Below are 20925 nucleotides of genomic sequence, written 5' to 3' on the forward strand. Positions count from 1 at the left end.
CCGCCGAACAAAGGAGCAGCGACACAGCGGCAGCCGCAGCGCCCTGCCTGCGCGGAGGGAGCCTCGCCGCCGGGCGGGCACTCCCCACCGCTTCAGCCGCTGAGTGACGGCCCCGGCTGCCCGCGGGCCGGAGCCCCGGCGAAGCGGGCACTCCAGAGGGCGCCGTATCAGGAGCGAGGCGCGGGAGAAGCGGAGGGGAGCAGCCGCTGAGCAAATGGAGGCGCTGGGCGGCGGGCGCGGAGGCGCCGGGAAGGGCCGAGGAGAGCCCCTGTGAGGAGCCGGTGAGTACCCCGCAGCGCTGGCAGCGATCCCGGCGCCGCCCGCGGAGGCTCGGGCGGGGTCCGCGGGGCTGTGAGGGGCGAGGCCGGAGGAATCGGGCCGCGGGCGCAGCCGGGGGGCTTTGCACATCTGGGCGTCGGCAGCCGCTCGCATCGCGGGTGGGGCGGGCCGGGAGGCGGCTCCGGGAGCTCCTCGGCGCCGTCGCCAGGCTGGGGGAGCGGAGCGGAGCAGGGGAGGCGAGAGCAGCGTTAGCGCCGGCGAGCGGAGGTAAACACGCAGCAGGTTATCGAGGCTGGCTGCCTGTGTCGGGCCGGCCCTCGGCAGCGCGGGCCCCGGTGGGCGGCGGGCTGTGGGGAAGCGTAATGGTAGGAGGCGGCGGCCGCCGGTCTGGCTTGTTTACGGGGGGGAGAGGCCGCCGCCGTCCCGGTGTCTCGCCCGCAAGCCGGCCGGGTGCGGGGCGCTCGGCAGCGGCAGCCCCGGGGCGGCGGGGCTCCCTCGGCCGGCGGCGGTGGAAAGTTTGGAGCTGCCCGATGTCGTGGCTTCAGCCGGCTCCTGCCCGCCGTGTCGGTAGCCTGGGAATGCTGCCTTGAAGGCAGAAGGGAAAAAGTGCGAGCGGCCGGAGCGGGAGCATGTGCTGCTGCTGCTGGGGGGCCGTGGCGACGGAGCCTGGCTCCCGGGCTGGGTGACGCCGTCCGGAGCCGTCTGTCCTGAGAGAAACCGGATGCTCGCGAGCTCGTATCCTAATTTTCATTTTGATTTTCTGAGTAAAATTTGAATCTTGATACTGTAACAGTTTTATTTAAGTAGCAGCGTCACTCTCCAGGCATGTCTAAACACGTACTGGCATTTTCGGCTACTTTTGAACATTAAGAACCTTGACAATTCACGATTGCTCAGTCTGCCTTTTATTTACAGTGCAGACGAAACGTGGAGTCACAAAAACAGGCTCTGCAGAGTAAGGCACTAATACCACAGCTTAAATTGTCTCCCCCCCCTCCCCCCCATTACTAACCATTGTTGATTGTGCTTTCTTCTTTGAGTGCATTTCTGTGCTTACAAGTTTCAGAAAAAGAGGTTTAGTTGTAGATGTAACATCAGTAGGTGTACTGTAATTTAAGCGTGTTCCCTAAAGAGACTGCTTTTGAGAGAATTATTAGCTGTGGAGGTTAGCAAGGAAAGAGATTGTGTCTTCCTTACATGTTTTATTCTTACTTTCATCTCTTTGATTTTCACTATGAAGCTTGGTGGATTAATTTCTCTTAAATCTATCTTGAGTACAGGAAAAAATACTCGTCTTCCTTGGGGGGGGGGGGGGGAAGGCTTTAGTTAGATGGGACACAACAGCATTTTTCAACTTCTGAGAACATGTGGCTTATTTATTTGAGGTGCCGACACAGAAGTGAAGTAGTAGAATTTATAGCAACTTCCCCGCCCTGGGACGTGTAAAAGGTAAAATGACAGTCCTTACAAATAAGAGACCAATTTACAGAAGAGGCTTCTGGAAACTTTAATTCCAAGACTTTCTGTGGTCCTGTATTCAAGCAGATTCCTTCTCTAACAAATTTTGTCCTTAAACAGAAGAATAAAATACTTTAACAGTGCAATATATTGTTCCTGAATAAAAATATTCCTAGAAATCTACTAAAAAAACTAAATTATGTTGGTGGTGCCGACATATTTATATATATATATATATTTTTAAATATATGCATCAGGAGAATATTGTGAATGAAAATTAAAAAAAAAAAACAACCAAAAGAACAACAGCGGCACTGGTATAATAATAGCATCAGTAATCAAAATAGAAAAATTAAGCAAGTAAGTTTTATGCATTCCCTTTAATTTTAACTTGTGCCATACACATCTAGGTCGCACTAGGTATGTACATATATGTACATGATTAGGCCTCTTTGAAAGAAACACTGAGTTTCCTAGACTTAGTTTTATATTGTATGTAAGTTTACACATACCTGCTTGTTATATCAGGCATATACGCTCCAGGAAACTAAAGGAAACTAAACACATACATTTAAAAGGGAGTGTCTTCTCCAGCTGTCAGCTTTTGTTTAATGGAGCAACTATAAAGAAATGGTTTTAGAAAACTATGTAAGACCTTGTTAACCCAACAGCTGATTTAATCTGTCCTCAGCAGTTTCTCACCCACTGGTCTGTGACACCTCTGCTGTAATTGATTACCACTACATTGCTTTTTATTTCAGTAATAGAGCTTTGTTTATTAATTATTAACTAGTTTGTCTAGCAGGGTTTGTGGTGATTTTTTTTTTTTTTTAGTGGGGTGGGGTTTTTTTAGCTTGTTTGTGTTTTTTTTAGTTCTTGTTTTGGTTTTTTATTTGTGATTTTGGGTTGATTCTTTTGTTTGGTTGGGGTTTTTTTGGTTTTAGCTTTGCTGTTTAGATGTCATGTAGTTACTGTTACCTGACTACTTAATTAACTTCACCTTGGAATCTGAAAACTTAAAGTTGTTCTCTGCAGTTATCACTGTTGAAGTTTTGTAGCCTTTGCTAAGGTTACTCATGCCAGTAAGAAAATAGTGAAGCTGGAGGTTACAAATACATGTGCTGAACCAGTTTATGTTTCCAATCACATTACTGTAGTTCCATAGTTGGTAATGATACATAGCAAAGAGAGATCTGTTTTGCTTGAAGAGCAACCCTGTGGAAATTCTGAAATGTTCAAAAAGACAGAGGCAGTTGTGTTTTCAACACCATCATCATCAGACAAGAAACTTACTGTTTTCCCTCTCTCCTCCCAATGCCGCATGCTTTTCTGTGGAGTGTTATTGAAATCGCACATGTATAAATTTTAGGGGTAAAGGATATTTCATGCAAGATTACATTACATTAAAAATTCAAGCCAGAGAAGTCTGTGACGTTTAAAACCTGCTAGTTTTCTTCAGAACCACTAAATGTCTTCCAGATTTAAAGTGGAACTAGTAAAAATAGTTTTCACTTGCCGTTTTGCAAAGCTAAGCATGAGGTCCTCCACCTGGGCTGAGGCAGTCTTAGTGTCATTACAGACTGGGAGATGAATGGATTGAGAACAGCCTTGCGAAGAAGGATTTGAGGATACTGGTGGATGAAAAATTGGACATGAGTGGGTAACGTGCTCTTGCAGCTCAGAAAGCCAACCATATCCTGGGCTATGTAGAAAGAAGAATGGCCAGCTTGTCAAGGGGGACAGTTCTCGCCTCTGCTCTGTGTCCAGCTCTGGAGCCCCAAACGTAAGAAAGATGTGGACCTGTTGGAGAAAGGCTGAGAGAGTTGGGGTGGCTCAGCCTGGAGCAGAAAAGGCTCCAGGGAGACCTTGTTGCAGCAGCCTTTCAGTATTTAACAGGGGCTTTATGAGAAGGGCGGAGAGAGAGTTTTTACCAAGGCCTGTAGTGACAGGGCAAGGGGCAATGGTTTTAAATTGCAAGAGGGTGGATTTGGATTGGACATAAGGAAGACCTTTTTTATGATGAGGGCAGCGAGACACTGGAACAGGTTGCCCAGAGAAGTTTTAGGTGCCCCGTGATTAGACGTGTTCAAGGTGAGGCTGGACAGGGCTTTGAGGAACCTGATGTACTGAAAGATGTCTTTGCCTGTGGAAGGAGGGTTGGACATGATGAGCTTTAAAGGTCCCTTCCAACCCAAGCCATTCTGTGATTTTGCCCTAAGGAATAATAGATTGTCTTCTTTAGTGTCAGTGAAATAGTATGTTTTGCGTTGCAGAAACTCTTAATTCATGTTTTTTTATGTATATGTGCATTCATTTATCTCCTCATCTCAAAAAATGCTCGGCATGCTGTAAAAGTAAATGTAGCAACAGCAGGATATCTTCAGTTTATTAGTCCAAAAATCACTTGGCGAAAGATAGATCCTAGTTAGTTGCTTTGTGTTTTTTTAACTGTTTTCTGAATTTCCTTTACCCTCCATGCTTTAATAGTATAGTCCTTACTTTCTGCTTCTTTTTGTTTTAGTCTGACATTACCTTAAATTATACTATGAAAATACAAAGAAATTAAAGAAGTCTTTGTGTAAAATCAGCCAGGGTTTTTCTTCTACTGATGTGTCGAGGTGGTCTGAAGGAGTCCTTGTTATTTCTCTGATCCTCTTTCTGTATTCTTGTTTTTAGTAATAAAAAGTAATTTTCAGAAGTGCAATCATCTCATATATTATGTAGGTTAATATTTCAAGTTCACATTTATGTGTATCCTTAAGTCTCCTGTTTTCCAAACAAAAGAATTGCCATGTTTTTAGATAAGGCAAACACATCTTTTGACCTAGAGCTAATTTGTTGTACTGCTAGTATCCTTGAATCTTCTTTGAGGGGTTTTGTTGGAGTTGCTTAAGAGATATTTTCGTGTAGTGGTTTTGCTTTGATTTATGTTTTAAAGCACATAAATTCTGAACTCTGACTGTTGAAGGATAATTGCAGTAAAAATACAGTAACAGGTTGTAAATGGATTACTGCAGGGAGCTGGAAGGGCTTCTCTGCTGAATGCCTGGGATCCTTCCTGGCTCAGATGGCTTTATGGAGCAGCTGCGTGACAGTGTTATCTGTATAGTTCCTCTTGGAACCTTTCTTGTTCGGTTCTGTTCTGATAAGGAAGAGGAAGGGCCAAAATGAATTCTCTAAAAGTAAATTTTATGTTGGTGTATAAACTTGCACCTAGGAACGAATGTTTGCACACAGCTTGCAGTATGGTAATGTTATTCTTTGACAATAAGTTAGTGTAGTTTAAATATTACATCATGAGAACTAAGGCAGTGTATCATTAATTACATATAAAATGGTTCTTATGTGCAGGCTTCTATGTTGGAGAAAACTTTATTAAATTACTTGGGGATTCTTCCTACTTAAGGGAGCTTCCCAGTGGTTTGTGCTTACTGTTCTGACATACCTGAAAAACTTAAAGGGCACATGATACGGAGGATTCCCTAACCTCTCCCTGCCCAGCTGAACACAGTGACTTAAGGAATAGGGGCAATGGCAACAAGTTTCTGCCTGGCACAGCAGCAAGCACATCTCCTGTGTGACTACCCCACCTTCCCAGGTGCCTGTGTGCAATATGTCTGAGGCTCTGCAAGTGGAACTGAACAGTAATGAGGAAGATGGTGTATCTAGCTTGGAGGTGTCACCAGTGTTAAGTTGGCCTATACCCTGCAGCAAAACTGCTCCCATAAAGAAAAAAAGACAGGTCATTGTTGTAGGAGACTCCCTTTTGAAAGGAACAGAAGGCCCAGTGTCCAGACTGGACCCCACTTCTTAGGGAAGTCTGCTGCCTCCCTGGGGCCAGTGTTAAAGATATGAAGAGAAAGCCTCCTACCCTGGTACAGCCCTCATAGACTATTATCCATTATTGATTTTTCAGGAAGGCAGGGATGAAGTTGCAACAAGATGTCCAAGGGCAATCAAGAGAGACTTCAGGTCCTTGGGATGACTGGTTAAGAGATCAGAAGCACAAGTAGTGTTCCCCTCTACCCTTCCAGTTGCAGTGAATGATGAGGGAAGAAGCAGGAAGAGCCAGCAGATCAATACCTGTCTCCGAGCCTGCTGCCACAAGCAAAATTTGGGGCTTTTTGATCATGGCTCAGTCTACGGGATGCCAGGCCTACTGGCAACAGACAGGGTGCACCTATATCAAAGGGTGAAAAGGATCTTTGCACCTGAGTTAGTAGGAGTTATTGAGAGAGTTTTAAACTAGATTTGAAGGGAGAAAGGGATAAAACCAGGCTCACTAGAGACAAGCCTGGGGCTGGCATGCCAATAACTGAGGGACAGTGTGCTAGTGAGAGCCTTTGGACTGCTGTCACAGTGGAGGTAGGGGATGCAGATCCATGTGGCGTGGCAAAGACACAAGTGTTATTGATGTGTTAGAAACCATGGAAGCACCTGAGGATGGTCACGTGCAAATTAGGGCTTATCTGCTCAAAAAGATGGCAGGATCAATAGCCCAACTGAAGTGCATCTACACCAATGCATGCATATGGGCAATAAATAGGAGGAGTTGGAAGCCATTGTGCAGCAGGAAAACTAGGATATAGTTGCCATCATGGAAGAATGGTGGGATGACTCACATAACTGGAGTGCTGCAATGGATGGCTCTAAATCTAGAAGGAATCGGCAAAGAGAGAGAGACAGTGGGTAGCCCCTCATGTTAGTGTTTTGATTGTCTAGAGCTTGACTATGGTGATGATGGGGTTGAGCGTTTATGGGTATTAACTGGGGAAGGCCAATGAGACAGATATCATGGTGGGAGTCTGTTATAGACCGCTGAACCAGGATGAAGAGGCAGATGAAATAATTTTTTAAGGAGCTAGGGGAAGTCTCACAATTGCTAGCCCTTGTTCTTGTGGGGGACTTCAGATGTCTGCTGAAAATGCAGTGCAGTAGAGAGGAAACGGTCTAGGAGGTTCCTGAAGTGTGTGGAAGATACCTGCCTGATACAGCTGGTGAGGAGCCAACTAGGGAGGGCACCCCACTGGACCTGTGGTTCACGAGCAGAGCACGACTTGTGGGTGATGTGAAGGTTGGAGGCTGTCTTGGGCACAGCCATAGTGAAATGATAGAGCTTTCAGTTCCTGGAGAAGTAAGGAGGGGAGTCAGCAGAACTACTACTTTGGACTTCCAGAGGGCAGGTTTAGGGGCCTGGTTGACAGAGTCCCTTGGGAGGCAGTCCTGAAGGGCAAGGGGTCCAGGATGGCTGGACATTCTTCGAGAAGGAAATCTTAAAGGTGCAGGAGCAGGCTGTCCCCATTTGCCGAAAGATGAGTTGGAAGGAAAGAAGACTGGCCTGGGTGAACAGAGAGCTTTGGCTGGAACGGGGGGGGGGGGGGGGGGGGGGGGGAAGAGAGTTGGTGACCTATGGAAGAAGGGGCAGGCAACAACTCTGGAGGACTATAAGGATGTCATGAGGTTATGGGGAGAAAATTAAATGGCCAAAACCCAACTAGAACTTAATCTGGTTACTGCTGTAGAAGGCAATAAAAATAATTTATGAATAATCTATAAATATAATTAGCAATAAAAGGAGGGCCAAGGAGCATCTCCATCCTTTATTGGATATGGGAGGAAACTTAGTGACAAAGGACCTTTTTCCTCAAAAGGCTGAGGTACTTAATACCTTCTTTCCCTCAGTCTTTAATAGTAAGACCAGTTATTCTTGGGGTACCCAGCCCCCTGAGCTGAAAGACGGGGATGGGGAGCAGAATGAAGCCCCCATGATCCAAGGGGGAATGGTCAGTAACCTGCTACACCACACAGGCACGCGCAGGTCTATGGGGCCAAATGGGATCCAACCAAGGGTACCGAGGGAGCTGGCAGAAGTGTTCACCAAGCCATGTTCAATCATCTGTCTGCAGTTCTGGCTAACTGGGGAGGTCCCAGTTGACTGGAAGTCAGCAAATGTGACTCCCACTTACAAGAAGGGCTGGAAGGAGAATCTGGGAACTACAGGCCTGTCAGCCTGACCTTGGTGCTGGAGAAGGTTATGGAGCAGATGATCCTGAGTGCCGTCATGTGTCATGTACAGGACAACCAGGTGATCAGGTCCAGGCAGCATGGGTTTATGAAAGGCAGGTCCTGCTTGATGGACCTGATCTCCTTCTGTGACAAAGTGACCTCCCTAGTGGATGAGGGGAAGGCTGTGGATGTTGTCTACCTAGACTTTAGTAAAGCCTTTGACACCGTTTCCCACAGCATTCTGCTGGAGAAACTGGCTGCTCATGGCTTGGACGGGCATACTTCATGCTGGGTAAAAAGCTGGCTGGATGGCTGAGCCCAAGGAGTGGTGGTGGATGGAGTTACATCCAGTTGGTGTCTGGTCACAAGTGGTGTCCCCCAGGGCTCAGTATTGGGGCCATTTTTGTTTAATATCTTTATTGACAATCTGGATGAGGGGATCAAGTGCACCCTCAGTAAGTCTGCAGAGGACACCAAGCTGGGGGGCAGTGCTGATCTGCTGGAGGGCAGGAGGCTCTGCAGGGGGGTCTGGGCAGGCCTGGCCAATGGGCCAAGGCCAATTGTGGGAGCTTCAACAAGGCTCAGTGCCGGGTCCTGCACTTGGGTCACAACAACCCCACACAGCGCTACAGGCTGGGGAAGAGCAGCTGGGAAGTGCCTGGTGGGAAAGGACCTGGGGGTGCTGGTTGACATGTGCCGGCTGCACACGAGCCAGCAGTGTGCCCAGGTGGCCAAGGGGGCCAGCAGCATCCTGGCTGGTGTCAGAAACAGTGAGGCCAGCAGGGCCGGGGAAGTGACTGTCCCCCTGTACTGGGCACTGGTGAGGCCGCACCTCGAACACTGTGTTCAGCTTTGGGCCCCTCACACCAAGAAAGACCTTGAGGTGCTGGAGCGTGTCCAGAGAAGGACAACAAAGCTGGTGAAGGGTCTGGAGCACAAGGCTTATGAGGGAACTGGGGTTACTTAGCCTGGAGAAAAGGAAGCTCAGCAGGGGACCTTATTGTTCTCTACAACTACCTGAAAGGAGGTTGTAGCAAGGCGTCAATCTCTTCTCCTATGTAACAAGCAACAGGACAAGAGGAAGTGGCCTCAAGTTGCACCAAGGAAGGTTTAGATTGGATAGTATGAAAAATTTCTTCACAGAAAGGGTGGTCAAGCATTGGAACAGGCTGCCCAGGGACATACTTGGGTTACCATCCATGGAGATGTTTAAAGGACATGTAGATGTGGCATTTAGGGACATGATTTAGTGGTGGACTTGGCAGTGCTGGGTTAACAGTTGGACTCAATAATCTTAAAGGTCTTTTCAACCTAAAGGATTCTATGATTTTAACTTCCGTGGTGTCGTCTGCCCCCATAGCATTCCGGAAAGTAGAAACTTGGTTATTGGTTGCTACTTCTCTATATCTCTTTGCTGCACTTAAGTTTTCCTTTTCTCCCCAACAAAAATAACAACAACAAAAAGTAGTTGTACTGTTTTTACATATACTTTTATTGTGAAAATGGCACCCCAGAAGCATACAAGTAAATAAACCCAAGGAGACTTTTGGAAATACTGCAGTCACCAAGTTCCATGGAATAAGGACTGTTATGTGGTAGCCAAATGGTGTATGTTCATTTCAAAGGAGTATTTTTAAACTGCTTTGAACCATTTAGTCCTTGCTTTATAATAAAGACAGTGGTCAAAAATACAATTTAGGCATTTCCAGGTTACTGTGGTATTTGCTAGAATGATCTGAAATTCTCCTATATTTACAGTTGATAGTCTGTAAGGCATATGCATAACCCTCTCTCGCTTACAGCATTCTGAAACAAAGCATGATTTAGAGGAAAAAATAAAGAGTGATCGATTTCTGGATCATCTGCCAGACTGTATACAATGCAAGTCAGTTTAAGAATCTTGACTTGTAGAAATAGGACAATAAGCTTTGAAAACCAAAAGAATCTAGAGAGAGTTGTTTTGCTATGGAAGAGATCAATTGGTTGTAGGTTATTCTCTGTATTAAGCAGGAAAGTAAATCACTTGTATACCTCCTAAATATAGCTTTAAGAAATTATTGTAAATTTGGGCCATTTTTCAGTAACGTGGAGTAAATTCTTAAATACGTGTGGCATTTTTTTTCAAGAGTCATTATCAGAGGTAGGGAGATAATAAACACTTATTAAAGAAAAGGTCCATTGCTTATTTTCAAATTCTGGATTAACTTCAGATACTAAAATATGTTTCATGGAGGCAGACTTTTTTCCTTCATGTAGTATATTTAAATCTGATGCATTTAAATCCTTTTCCATTTATGCAAGTTAACAAAAGTGTAACGTGTAAGAGTGTTGGTTTTTTCCTTGGACATGATTGCTACTACTGTTGAGGTTTGTGTCATTTCTCTTCTGTACAGTGTCTCTCCCATATCTTGTAGTAGCTGTTTTACCTTGGTGTTGTGTTGGTGTTTCCTCTGTATTTATATAGTGTTCTAGCTTCTGAATATTTATTCCTATTTTTCTTGCTTTTCTTCTTTCTATCCTTTCCCCCTTATTTTTTCAATTATTTTGTGTTTCATTTTTGTTTTATACCTCATGAAGCAAAGGGCTTTTTCTTCTGTTGACAACATGAATGCCTTGTAGCTTTGATCTGCTCTTGTAAAACATTTTTGTAGAGTCAGGACTGTCTTCAGCGTTATCTGCTGTGATAATGTCTCATATGCTGTTTTATACTTAGCTGTTGCCTCTGTCTTGTGAAGTTAATTGAATGGGTGAAACCTTTTAGAGACGCTATGGTGTTGAGGGTTTGGTTTTTTTCTGTTTGTTTGGGCTTTTTTTAACCACCATCAATGATTTGGCAATTCTATACAAGTAGAAATTCTAAACAGTTCTTAGCAGTTTAAAAAACAGAGACACAGTCTTGCGGACACTGTGAAGCAAAGCACTATCAAGAAGTGAGATAAACTAAGGGGAAATTAAGTCAAATGGGCAAGTTTTTATGTGAATACCCTGAATGAATATTTAACTGTAATTCAGATAGAATTAAAGTTTATAAAGAGGAAAACATAATTTTGTATTGACTTAGACTCCAATAGATGATGTCAGCCAGGGGTAACCACTGAGATAACTTACTTGAAGAGTGGTAAAAGGATGATTGTGGCTCATTGTGAAAGTTCTTACCCAGTTTAATTCTGTCGTTATTGTCTTTAAAAGTTAGAATACTGACTTTTGAAAAATGTGTTACAGGAGTGTTGGCGATTCCCCCCCACCTTTTTTTGTTTGTTTGTAAATGAAAGATGACTTGAGGAAGGATACAGGTTTGGAGGTTTCAAAGCTGTTTCTGGGAAAATACGCTTAAAGGTAACATATATAATGCTGATTATGTACATACTAATGGCAAGTTTCTTGACTGTTTTATATACTCTGTATTCAACTGCATTTAAATGTAAACATAAGTAGGAAACTGATTCTCTGATCTGCCCCAAGTACTTCACTTCTAATCAGTCTTCTTGGAATTTAGCATAGAAAAGAACAAGTTTTTTCTAGTTTATAAATATAATTCCTCTTTAAAAACAGGCCCTACTTATTCTTATAGCAGGTACTTTAAGTAATTGTAGGAACATCATGTCCTGTTTGTGTTTAGCCGGTTTTGGTGCTGATGATGGTAAATTACTACAAATAACTTAGTGGATAAAATTGTTTTTGTTACATTTATTAGTTTGAGATGTGTTTACAGTCCACTTAAGATCTCCTTTGCAAGGAGCTTTCACAGATATTAATTGGGGTAGCAACTCTACACCCCACCCCACCCCCTTTATTTCAAGTGGATTTCTAATTGGAATTTTGAAGGCAAAGTTAAAAATTATGAGAAGAGATCATGATATGTATTTATCTATGGTTTTGCACTGCCATTACATTAAATACTGGTCCTGTTATAATTTATCATGGACTTAAGAACAGGAATTTTAGGGCTGTTGTAATTTTACTAATGAACTGTTCTCTGTACTGAAGGTTTGGTTGTTACAGTACTGCTGTGGTATGCAGTTGTGTGTTTTTATTATTATTAGCTACTATGTGTGTAAGATATAAGAATAATATATGCAAGGCTAGATGCACATCAGTACTGATTTTCAGCAGTAGCAACCTGTAAATGCTGTTGCAACGGACTTTTCCTCTGAAATGTCCTTTTTCTTATTACCTTGCCTGTACATTACTTGCAGAATTGTTATTTTTTGAGGATTTTTTTAAAATCCAGGTGGCTCTGCTGTGTCCTAGATCTCTAAGCAGCTGGGGAACAAGCAAATGTATTAATCTCCAGTTAACTCTCTTATTATGTTGAAAGACTATGTGTAGAAACATCCTGGCAGAGTAGAGCCCAGAAAATATATTGTTAGTTTGTCAAAATGGTGAATTTCACTGATGTTTTGAAAAAAACAAAAAAGCATGTAGCTACTACAAACCAAAGTTCCAGCTGTGCTAATAATGCAGGTTAAATGTTTTAATGTTTTTAAGAACTTACTGACTGATGCGGTTTCATTCATGTTTGCTAAATATTGAAGTTACCTCTGTACCCACAAGGTGAGGATCTTGGTATTTTAAAGCTCAGATCTTGAGACACAGCTGTATAGCAGACTTCACAATAGCAGAACATGTGGTTCTTAGGCAATGATTTGACACATTTCTTCTGTAGAAATAGTTCTACTACAAAGTTGTAATACCAAATAATCTAGGGCTATGCAGCATTGTGAGTTATATACAGTTCTAAGAGAAAGGAATTGTTCTTAATGGAAGAACTCCAGCTGCATTTTCTGAAAGCTTGTGTATGAAGGTGCACAGCCTGCGGTACTGAGACATTACTAACAGCTCTGTGGCTTATTGCAGTACAAAGATACAACGGCTCTTAATTTAGGCCCTCTTCCCTGACTTCTTGAGTCACTGACACAGATACTTCATGTATTTAGTTCTCCATATTTAGAAGGATGTTTTGGAGAGAAATCTTTCATTGGAGCTTTTTCAATGAGTCACCAAGTGCGAACTGGCCATTAAAAAAAATACTGAAGAGGCTTTATTTGGTGGCTTGTGTACTGAAATGCAAGTTCTTTGTAACGTCCCATTTACCAACCTGTTAATTAGTTAACGTTAAACAACATGGAAGTCATTTATCCTTTTCAGGACATGGTAATTAATACTCAGTAAAATTAAATAGTGCAGTTTTCCATTTATAACCTTCATTAGCTATCTGCATGAGGCGATGGAATCGGCAAGCTTGTTGGTGACACCAGGTTGTGTGCTGGAGGGCAGGGCTGCTTTTCTGAGGGACTTCAGCAGGCTGGAGAAATGGGCTGACAAGAACCTCATGGTGTTCAACAGCATCTGAAAATTGAAACAATAACCCTACACAGTAGTACACCCTGGGAACCAATGACTAGAAAGCAACATTGCAGCAAATGATGTCACTTTCCTGGTGGACACCCAATGTGAGTCAACCATGTGCCTTTACTTAGCAAGAATGAAGCCAGTAGCTGAGAGAAGCAAGCATTTCTGTCAGCTTGGCAATTTCTGTGACTGCGTCTGAAACTTCTAGTTTTACACTCCCCACTATAGGAGAGAAGCTAACACACTGGAGCAGGTCTAGAAGATGACTGCCAGGATAATTAGGGGGCAGGAGCACATAATGCAAAAAGAGAAGCTGGAAGAGCTGGGTGTCCTTGGCTTTGAGAGAACACTAGGTGGGGAGGATCTTATTTTTAATTAGTGGAAGGGTACAGAGTCTACTTCTGTCTTCTCTTAGAGGAGCTGGGTGATAGGGCTAGAGGCAACGGAAAAGATTCTAGCAAGGAATGTTTCATTTAAACATTAGGGAAGGGTTTACACAATGAGGTTGGTCAAATGCTGGTACAGGTTGCCCAGAGAGGCTGTGGGATCTCCATCCTCGGAGATACTCAACTTAATTGAGAATGGCCTTGAGCAGCCTTTGAAGCTTTGAAGATTGCCCTGGGTAGGAGATTGAAGCAGTTGACCTCCAGAGGTTCCTTCCAATGTAAGTGCGTACTTGCTCCATATCAGATGATGTAGCTGCACAACCATTTTATCCCTCCTCTGCATACAGCTGGTTCTGGCTCAGCTGAAGCCCATGGCCCAGAATGGAGCTTCATGAAAGAGAATCTCATGTAAATTCTACTATATGGCTCAAACCTTGTTTTTTAACCTGATTTCTATATAGTCAAAGATTTGAAGTGATTAGTTTAGTGCTTTGAATTATCATGTGTCTGTAATGAAATAAACTAATCCTGAACAAGGTATCTTTTTTCCAGAGTTTGGTATTTTTAAATAATGTTGGTGGGTTTTTTTCTGTAATACTACTTTATAAATTTTTCCTGCTTTGTAGAAGTAGCTTGATTTCTTGTGCATCCTTTCAGACAATGAAATAAATGTACAACTGTAGTTGGAATACAGGCTATTCTGGTTTTATTTGTTGAGGTTGGGGTTTTTTTGTTTGGGTGTTTTTTTTCCAGATTCATAAATCCAGACTTTCGCATAAGGGAGCTGCCTGAGATTTATACCTACTTAATAAAGGAATGGAAAAGAATAGGAAGTTAAATTAATTTGTCTGGAATGGAAGTTAGACAGGCAGCATGTTCTAGCATAAAATAGTTGTAATGCTTAACTAAAAAGAAATAACTTGGAGATTTTAGTCTTTATTACACTGGATGTTATGACAATGTAAAATAAGCAAACTTAAAACAGTCACATAATTTTACTGCAAAGGCAATGCAAAGTGCCTGTTGATTTGGTCTTTATTTCATAGAAACACCTTTTAAGTTCAGTCTCAGTGAAAGTTCAGTCTCAGTGAGCTCAATTCAGAAATCCTGCTGGTGTTTTGGTGGGGTTTTTTTCCCCTGCATGTATTTCTATTATGTATACAGTGATTTGGGGAATCAGTTGGAGAACGAGGGTTTTAAAATCAATAAACCAGTGATTGGTTAATTTCTTTTACACCCCACCCCCACCCCATTTTAGCTATTCATATGACTTTCTAAGAAGAGAATGAGTCAAGTTTCTTCTAAATTAGTCACAAGCCTTAAAAGTATAGTGAATTCACTTCAGGTTTGTAGGTTGTGGTATCAGGGTAGCTATGAGGAGTTAGTAATAAATGTCCTTCATTATTTTGCAGATTTACAGAGGTTCTCAATTTTAGCATCTACTCATGAGTATGAGGGAAGAAATCCTAAACCCCAAAATCATATGTTTCCTGGGAATAACTTCTGTGTGAATAATACAATTTCTAGCAAAACCAGACAGTATTTTCTGGGTGTCTTCAGCATGTTTTAGCTCCTTCACAGTATGATGATATGCAGATCAAAGCAGATGGGGTTAGTGCTAAATGGAATTGTTCAACAAAGTTTCTTTTTGAAACTTAAAACCTAAGTATGAGCTTTGAACAAAAAATATTCCCGAACCAGTCTGCCCACAGCCTACTGTGAAAATAAATCCTTTCACATTCTTAAAGCCAGACAGTCCACTCTGACCATGCCTTGGTTTTAGCTATTGTATATTTTGTTTTCCCCAGTACTGCCTGGGTCTGCTTACTCTAACTCTGATGATTTCTGTTGTCCTTTTTAAACTGCCCACCCAGCTGCTGTATCCAAACAGCTGTAACCAAGGGAACCTGAGAAATGTTCTGATGCAGTAATTGTGTGTTGTGGCCCTGATTCCTTACATTTGATTATGTTTCTGATGATGATTTCTCATTCTATTTAAATGTATTGCATTCTTAAAAGTAGAAGTGACTTCAAAATTTTTCAATGTAGAATTCAAGACCTGAGAGCAGTGTTCTGTTTTCAGAGTGGATTAAATGAGACATGAGGCTGTAAAATGTGACGTTTTGGGCTTTTTTTTTTACACAGTTTGCTCTAATTGATTCAGGAAGTAAGATTTTATGTTATGCAGACACTTGATTACATCCTGAAAATGACCAAGCTATTGCATAGGTGGATTATGTGCCTTTTAGAGTAGGTGGTTTTAGCATCCCTGATTCCTGGAATGTTCCAGCCTCGTGCCCTTCTGCTGCAATATGATATGTTTTCATACAAGCCACCTTTTAAAAATGGAATCTCTTATATTTATTTCATCTCTTTATAGGGGTATATTTTTTATTAGTGTATATTGTTAGTCATGGCTGTTCTCTGAAGCAAGCATTTAACAGCTTAAAGATGCTTCTTACTTTTACTGTAATACAAATACTGTTCCATTTCTTTCACTTCTTGTCTATTCCTTTTTTTCCCCCCTTGTGAGTCTTCTAGAGAGTAGTTTAATGCAGTTAGAACAAGCTTCTTGCTATGCAGGATGTTATACGAGCGCATAGGGTGACACCAGGGTAGATTGCCTGCTGGAAATTTTCAGAAGACCTCAAGACTTAAATTCTCTAGTGAATACCTTGACCCTATTGATAAAGTATTGTTGTTTCTACATATCTACCAGCGATTGAAAATCTGGTGTATGGATTGTCTATTATGAAATACAATGCCAAAGGATATGCAGTATAGGAGGGAAGGAAGGGATGACTGTTGTTCAACAGTAGCCCTTCCCAAAGTGCATGTGGATATGTATTTTATTGGACATATTTCTTACCACCCCCCACTTCAAGACTGTGTTTGTTCAAAAAGCTTTGTGCCAAGTTAGTAGAGTTTGTTCTCACGAAGAGTCCTGCTGGGCTTGCAGCACCCAGACAGCTGTGGGCTTTGCACAGTTTGTACATTGCTGGTGTTTCTGCTTCTGTCTGCACTTCGGTTTGAAAAAACACTGTTTTGAAAGTATTTCCATTTTTTACAGTATGCACTAGTACAAATCATCCTGCCTTCCTATTGCTGCTGCCGTGCTCTGGCTGTTTGGACCATCAACATCCAGGAAGAAAACCCAAAAGAAGGAACTGCTCTGAATTACCTCTTCTCTAGGCAGTTACAAAGACACATGCCAGTAAAAAATAAAGTGCAGAAATATGGACAAACAGAAGGGGCAGATCTGAAACAGAAAGGGCAGGATCAGCTTTGGTGTCAATGAAAACCACTTTAGAAACAACAGTCTTAAGTTTCTCAAACAACATTAGTGTCATAAAAAGATAATGGAGGCAGATTTCCAACTTGCTGAGTGCGTGCTTCATAATAACTCTTAAAATTACTTGTGAAGCTTCTGGAGAAGTCTGGTAGAAGTCACACACTGATCTGGATAGCAGTAACAGGGAACTGGACCTGAAGGAGAACAACCCAAGACAGGAGCAAGAAGTGCCGGAGAAAAAGAAATACGCTTTTTTCTTTTCTTTTCTTTTCTTTTTTTCTTGTGGGGAAGGGATTCTCTTGTGATGCCTTTTACTTTACAAGCAGGAAGAACTATTTTTAAATAAGTGCCTGTGTGTTACATTGGCACTGGGGCTGTTTGTTCATAAAACAGCCATCAAGGGATTCCTGAGCAGCACAACTCTGTGAGCTGCTGAAACTAATACAGCTGCTTCCTCTGACTTATGTCTCATCTACCACTTCTTGCTTTTGCTCCCGCAGGTGTGTGCAGTGAAAGTGGCAGTGGGATTCTTCTTCTAATGAACTGTATTCTTGGACCTTACCCCAGTGGATTTCTGTCTCATTTTCAGGCAGCCAGATATAAGTTCTACCAGTACTTAGCAAATGCTGGATTGATAATTGAACTTTTCCTAGTGGTGAGTCAGGCTGCTTAAGAACAGCTTTACCAGTCATGGTAAAGGAAGGTGAATAGGCTTGTCAAGCTGAAGGAGAGACATGGTGACTTGACTGATAGCTGTAAGCCTGCTCTTTTACATGAGCATGCAGGGTTACCTGGTCTCAGGTGGCCACAGGCTGTCTTTGACAGAGTGCCTCTGTCACTGCTTTGCCAGGTTTGGTAGACATCGAAGTAAAAGTCTTCCCTGATGTGAGGAGGCATGCCTAGCTATGGAGGTAGAAGGAAGGGAAAGTGTGTCCTCATCACAGAAGCACGACCACAGCAGGGAAAGCCCATGTGCAGATGTCCTCTGTGACTTTGTGAGCAGCATTCAGAAATAGCACTGGCTAAGAACCTCCTGTGCGGCGTCACTGACACCTCCTGAGTCAGGAGGATGACCTGGATCTTTCTGCCCTGCAGGACCTCTCTGTCTAATGTAGCAGCAAATAAGAGACACAGAGGTCCTAGAAGTCACCTTACCTAACCAGAAGTACCGGATCCACTGGTGAGCTAGCTATGTTTTGCAGCATGGTCAGTCATTCTTTTCTTACGACCCAGGGAACTGTATGGAGCAGATGTGGAAGGAACAGAGCCAGTGATGAACTCCGCATTATGTATTTTGATACCAGACGGGCTCATGGGCAAGCAGTATTAGAAACAAAGGTTACGTAAATCTAATAAATGCTGCTTTTCAGAACACATGCTTGCTGGCGAAGTAACTGACTTGTAAAAAGAGGTAAGGTAGCAGCTTTCCATCCAAAAAAACCCAACCCCAAACCATCCCACAAAAACTTGGGCAGTACATGAAGGTGAATTAGTGGACAAGGCTTGAGATGATCTTGACCACTGGACAGCAAGCCAAAGGCTTTTGCTGGGTAGGGGGAGCATTACTGTATGACCGTTAGCAATCTCCTCTTGAACAGGCTTAAATCTGGTACCTCAGATGATCAGGTTCTACGGAGATCCAGCAAAACAGTCAAGTTACAATCAAAATCTTTTTATGATAATTCCCTTTTTTAGGCTGCAGTGTTCTGATTTAAAGCACAAAAAGTAATTTCCTGACAGGTATATTAGACTGTATAATTAGTGTTGAATGCTTAGATCTGTTTCTGGTCAGAGGAATTTTCTCCTTCATATTGGGAAGTTCAGTGAAATTTTTCAGGTATGCTTTGGCTACCCGAGTGTTTTTTGTGAGGAGGTGTCGTCTTGTTCTTCCCCAGCAAACATGAAGAGGAGAACAGTAATAAAAGTGGCAAGGTTTAGAGACTACAGGAGAACAGGGGAATTGTAGGGAGAGGGGCAGTTTGTTTGGCAAGTTTCCCTTTATTTGTTGTTGCTATGAAGTAGAGAAGAGTAAGGAGAAGCAAGGTCTGTGTATGTGATCCCATGAACTTGATGAGAGTAGGAGAAAAAACACGCAGGACTTCTTAAGCTTTCTTTTTTGTAGCATTTGGCTACAACCTTTCCTTGATATTCAGCATCTCTTGGCGAGAGAGGTCTTTCATGAGAAAATAGGGGAGAAGTCTAAAATAATTCAATGTTCTTAAAAGACAGAATAGCACTCCTTTATCTTAATGTAAACGATGTTCCAGATGTGCTTTACAGGTTTCCTGCATTCTGGCTGAATCAAACAAGGTAAAGGCAGATTAGCATAGGCACCATCGCTTTATCAGGTATTGTTTGCTGAAGTGAGATGCACTTAACTGGTGATGAGAGCCAGGGTCTAATTTTGTAGGTCAGATCTCAGAACTCTGTCTGTTGTATCCTGTAGAAAAGTGGTGGAGACTCTGTTTCAGGTTACTCTTCTCAGTGCAGATATGGTTTTCTTTAGTACCTTTTGGATAATTAAAACTGTGCAAAAAAACTTGCATTTTGTCATGTTTAACCTCTCTCTTAAGAACTAACTTGGTGCCACGTTACTGGAGGTGAGTTAACATAATGCAATTTTTAAAAGATTCCAAGACAGACTTGTGGAACACCAGATGCATAAGCTTGATGCCTGTTCCTGGAGTATTAATAGAAATGATGTAATAATGTATCAAATGAGCAGACACATTGATAAAATGTGATGTCCCAAGGAACAGTCAACATAACATTGTAAGGCAAAGTCTGGCCTCACAACCTTACTAAAATTATTTGGAGACGTTAGCAGGGAAAATGTATTTGATATAATCTGCTTGGATTATCAAAGGGCATTTCACGTGATCCCTTGCTTAGAAGTCTTAAAGTCCATACAGTGTTGGAGAAGAGGGAGGGTCTAGTTGCATGCTGTTTAATTAGGTAGGAGTAAAGAGAAAGTTTTCGCAGTGTCTGGAGATTACTAATAGAGTCCCAGGTAGATCTGTGCTAGGACCTGTACTGTTTAATGTGAGGGTAAACGATCTGGAAAAAATGGTAAGTCATGAGATGATAGTCTCTATAGACAATACTACAAACACAGTTTAACTGCAAAAGAATTTTATGACACACAGTGGTAAATAGTATATGAAACTCAGTATAGCTAAAAGGTGAGACATTATGTGGTTGGGAGAAAAAAAGGAGTCCTAAATTTATGTAGAATATTATTCTCTTAATTATTACCACTCGGAAACAAGATCTTGCGGTTATAATAAAAACTCTAAGGAAAATCAGCTTAGTCCTTACCAGTCCAAAAAGTAAGTCAGATGTTGAAAGAGTAGAGACCATGCTACCACCATGTAAATCCATGCATTTTGCATGTTGTACACAGCTTCTTGGCTCCTACCTCAAAAAGATGTTAGTGGCATTGGAAATAGGTCAGAAAAAGCAGAAAGGATCCTAAAAGTTGCACAGAATCCATTCTTTAAGAATCAGGGTTAGTCAATCTCTAAAAGAGCAAAAGATAGCGATAGAAGGGTGATCACCTGTGAAAGGTGGTATGATAGAAATCCCTAAAATTGCAAGTGGAAAGAAGAGAGTAAATAGGAAAGCTTTTGTGTTGTCTACCTCTCAGTTCTTGTAGACAGTGAAAAAGAAATTTAACAAGTGTCAGGTTAAAAACAGATGTTTCTTTGCAATGAATAGTTAAGCTGTGAAATTTCAGGATGCTGTGGCTCTTAAAATTTTCCGTAGGTTCAGGGAGTTTTTGAACAAGTTAATGGAAGAAAAATGCATTACAGGTTATTAATATAAAACCAGCTCACCTAGCTCAAGAATTCACCAAGTGATAAATTGTGGAAGACTAAGAGGATTGTGGAAAAGTATCAGTTCATGCTTGCCCAGTTTTTGTACTTTTCATTGGTACACTATGCTGGCAACTCTCCGGACAAGGTATTAGATGAGTAGTATTTGATCCAGTATGGCCATTACTGTAACTGTTCATAATCTTTGGAAACAAAATGGGAAAGAAAAATGCATATATTGGTAACAGCAGACTTCTAAAAGAAGTAAAGTTACATATCAAGTGTTTGATTTTGTATTTGTGAAGTCTGAAACCAATGGAAATTTTGCTGCAAACCA

The 20925-nt window shown here is 42.1% G+C and overlaps 1 protein-coding gene across 4 annotated transcripts in view; it reads left to right on the forward strand.

Moving 5' to 3' along the window:
* Positions 1-173: 173 nt before the first annotated feature.
* ANKIB1 (ankyrin repeat and IBR domain containing 1) overlaps positions 174-20925 on the forward strand; it is a 92201-nt gene continuing 71449 nt past the window's right edge. For 3 of the 4 annotated variants that reach the window (XM_037382474.1, XM_037382477.1, XM_037382476.1), the window contains exon 1: positions 174-281. The gene's annotated coding sequence lies outside the window, so the exon portion shown is untranslated. Of the gene's footprint in view, positions 282-430; positions 547-20925 lie in introns of those variants that run through there. The other variant, XM_037382475.1, reaches the window with a different exon arrangement.

Source organism: Falco rusticolus, chromosome 4 (genome assembly GCF_015220075.1).
Source record: "Falco rusticolus isolate bFalRus1 chromosome 4, bFalRus1.pri, whole genome shotgun sequence".
Lineage (NCBI taxonomy): Eukaryota > Metazoa > Chordata > Aves > Falconiformes > Falconidae > Falco > Falco rusticolus.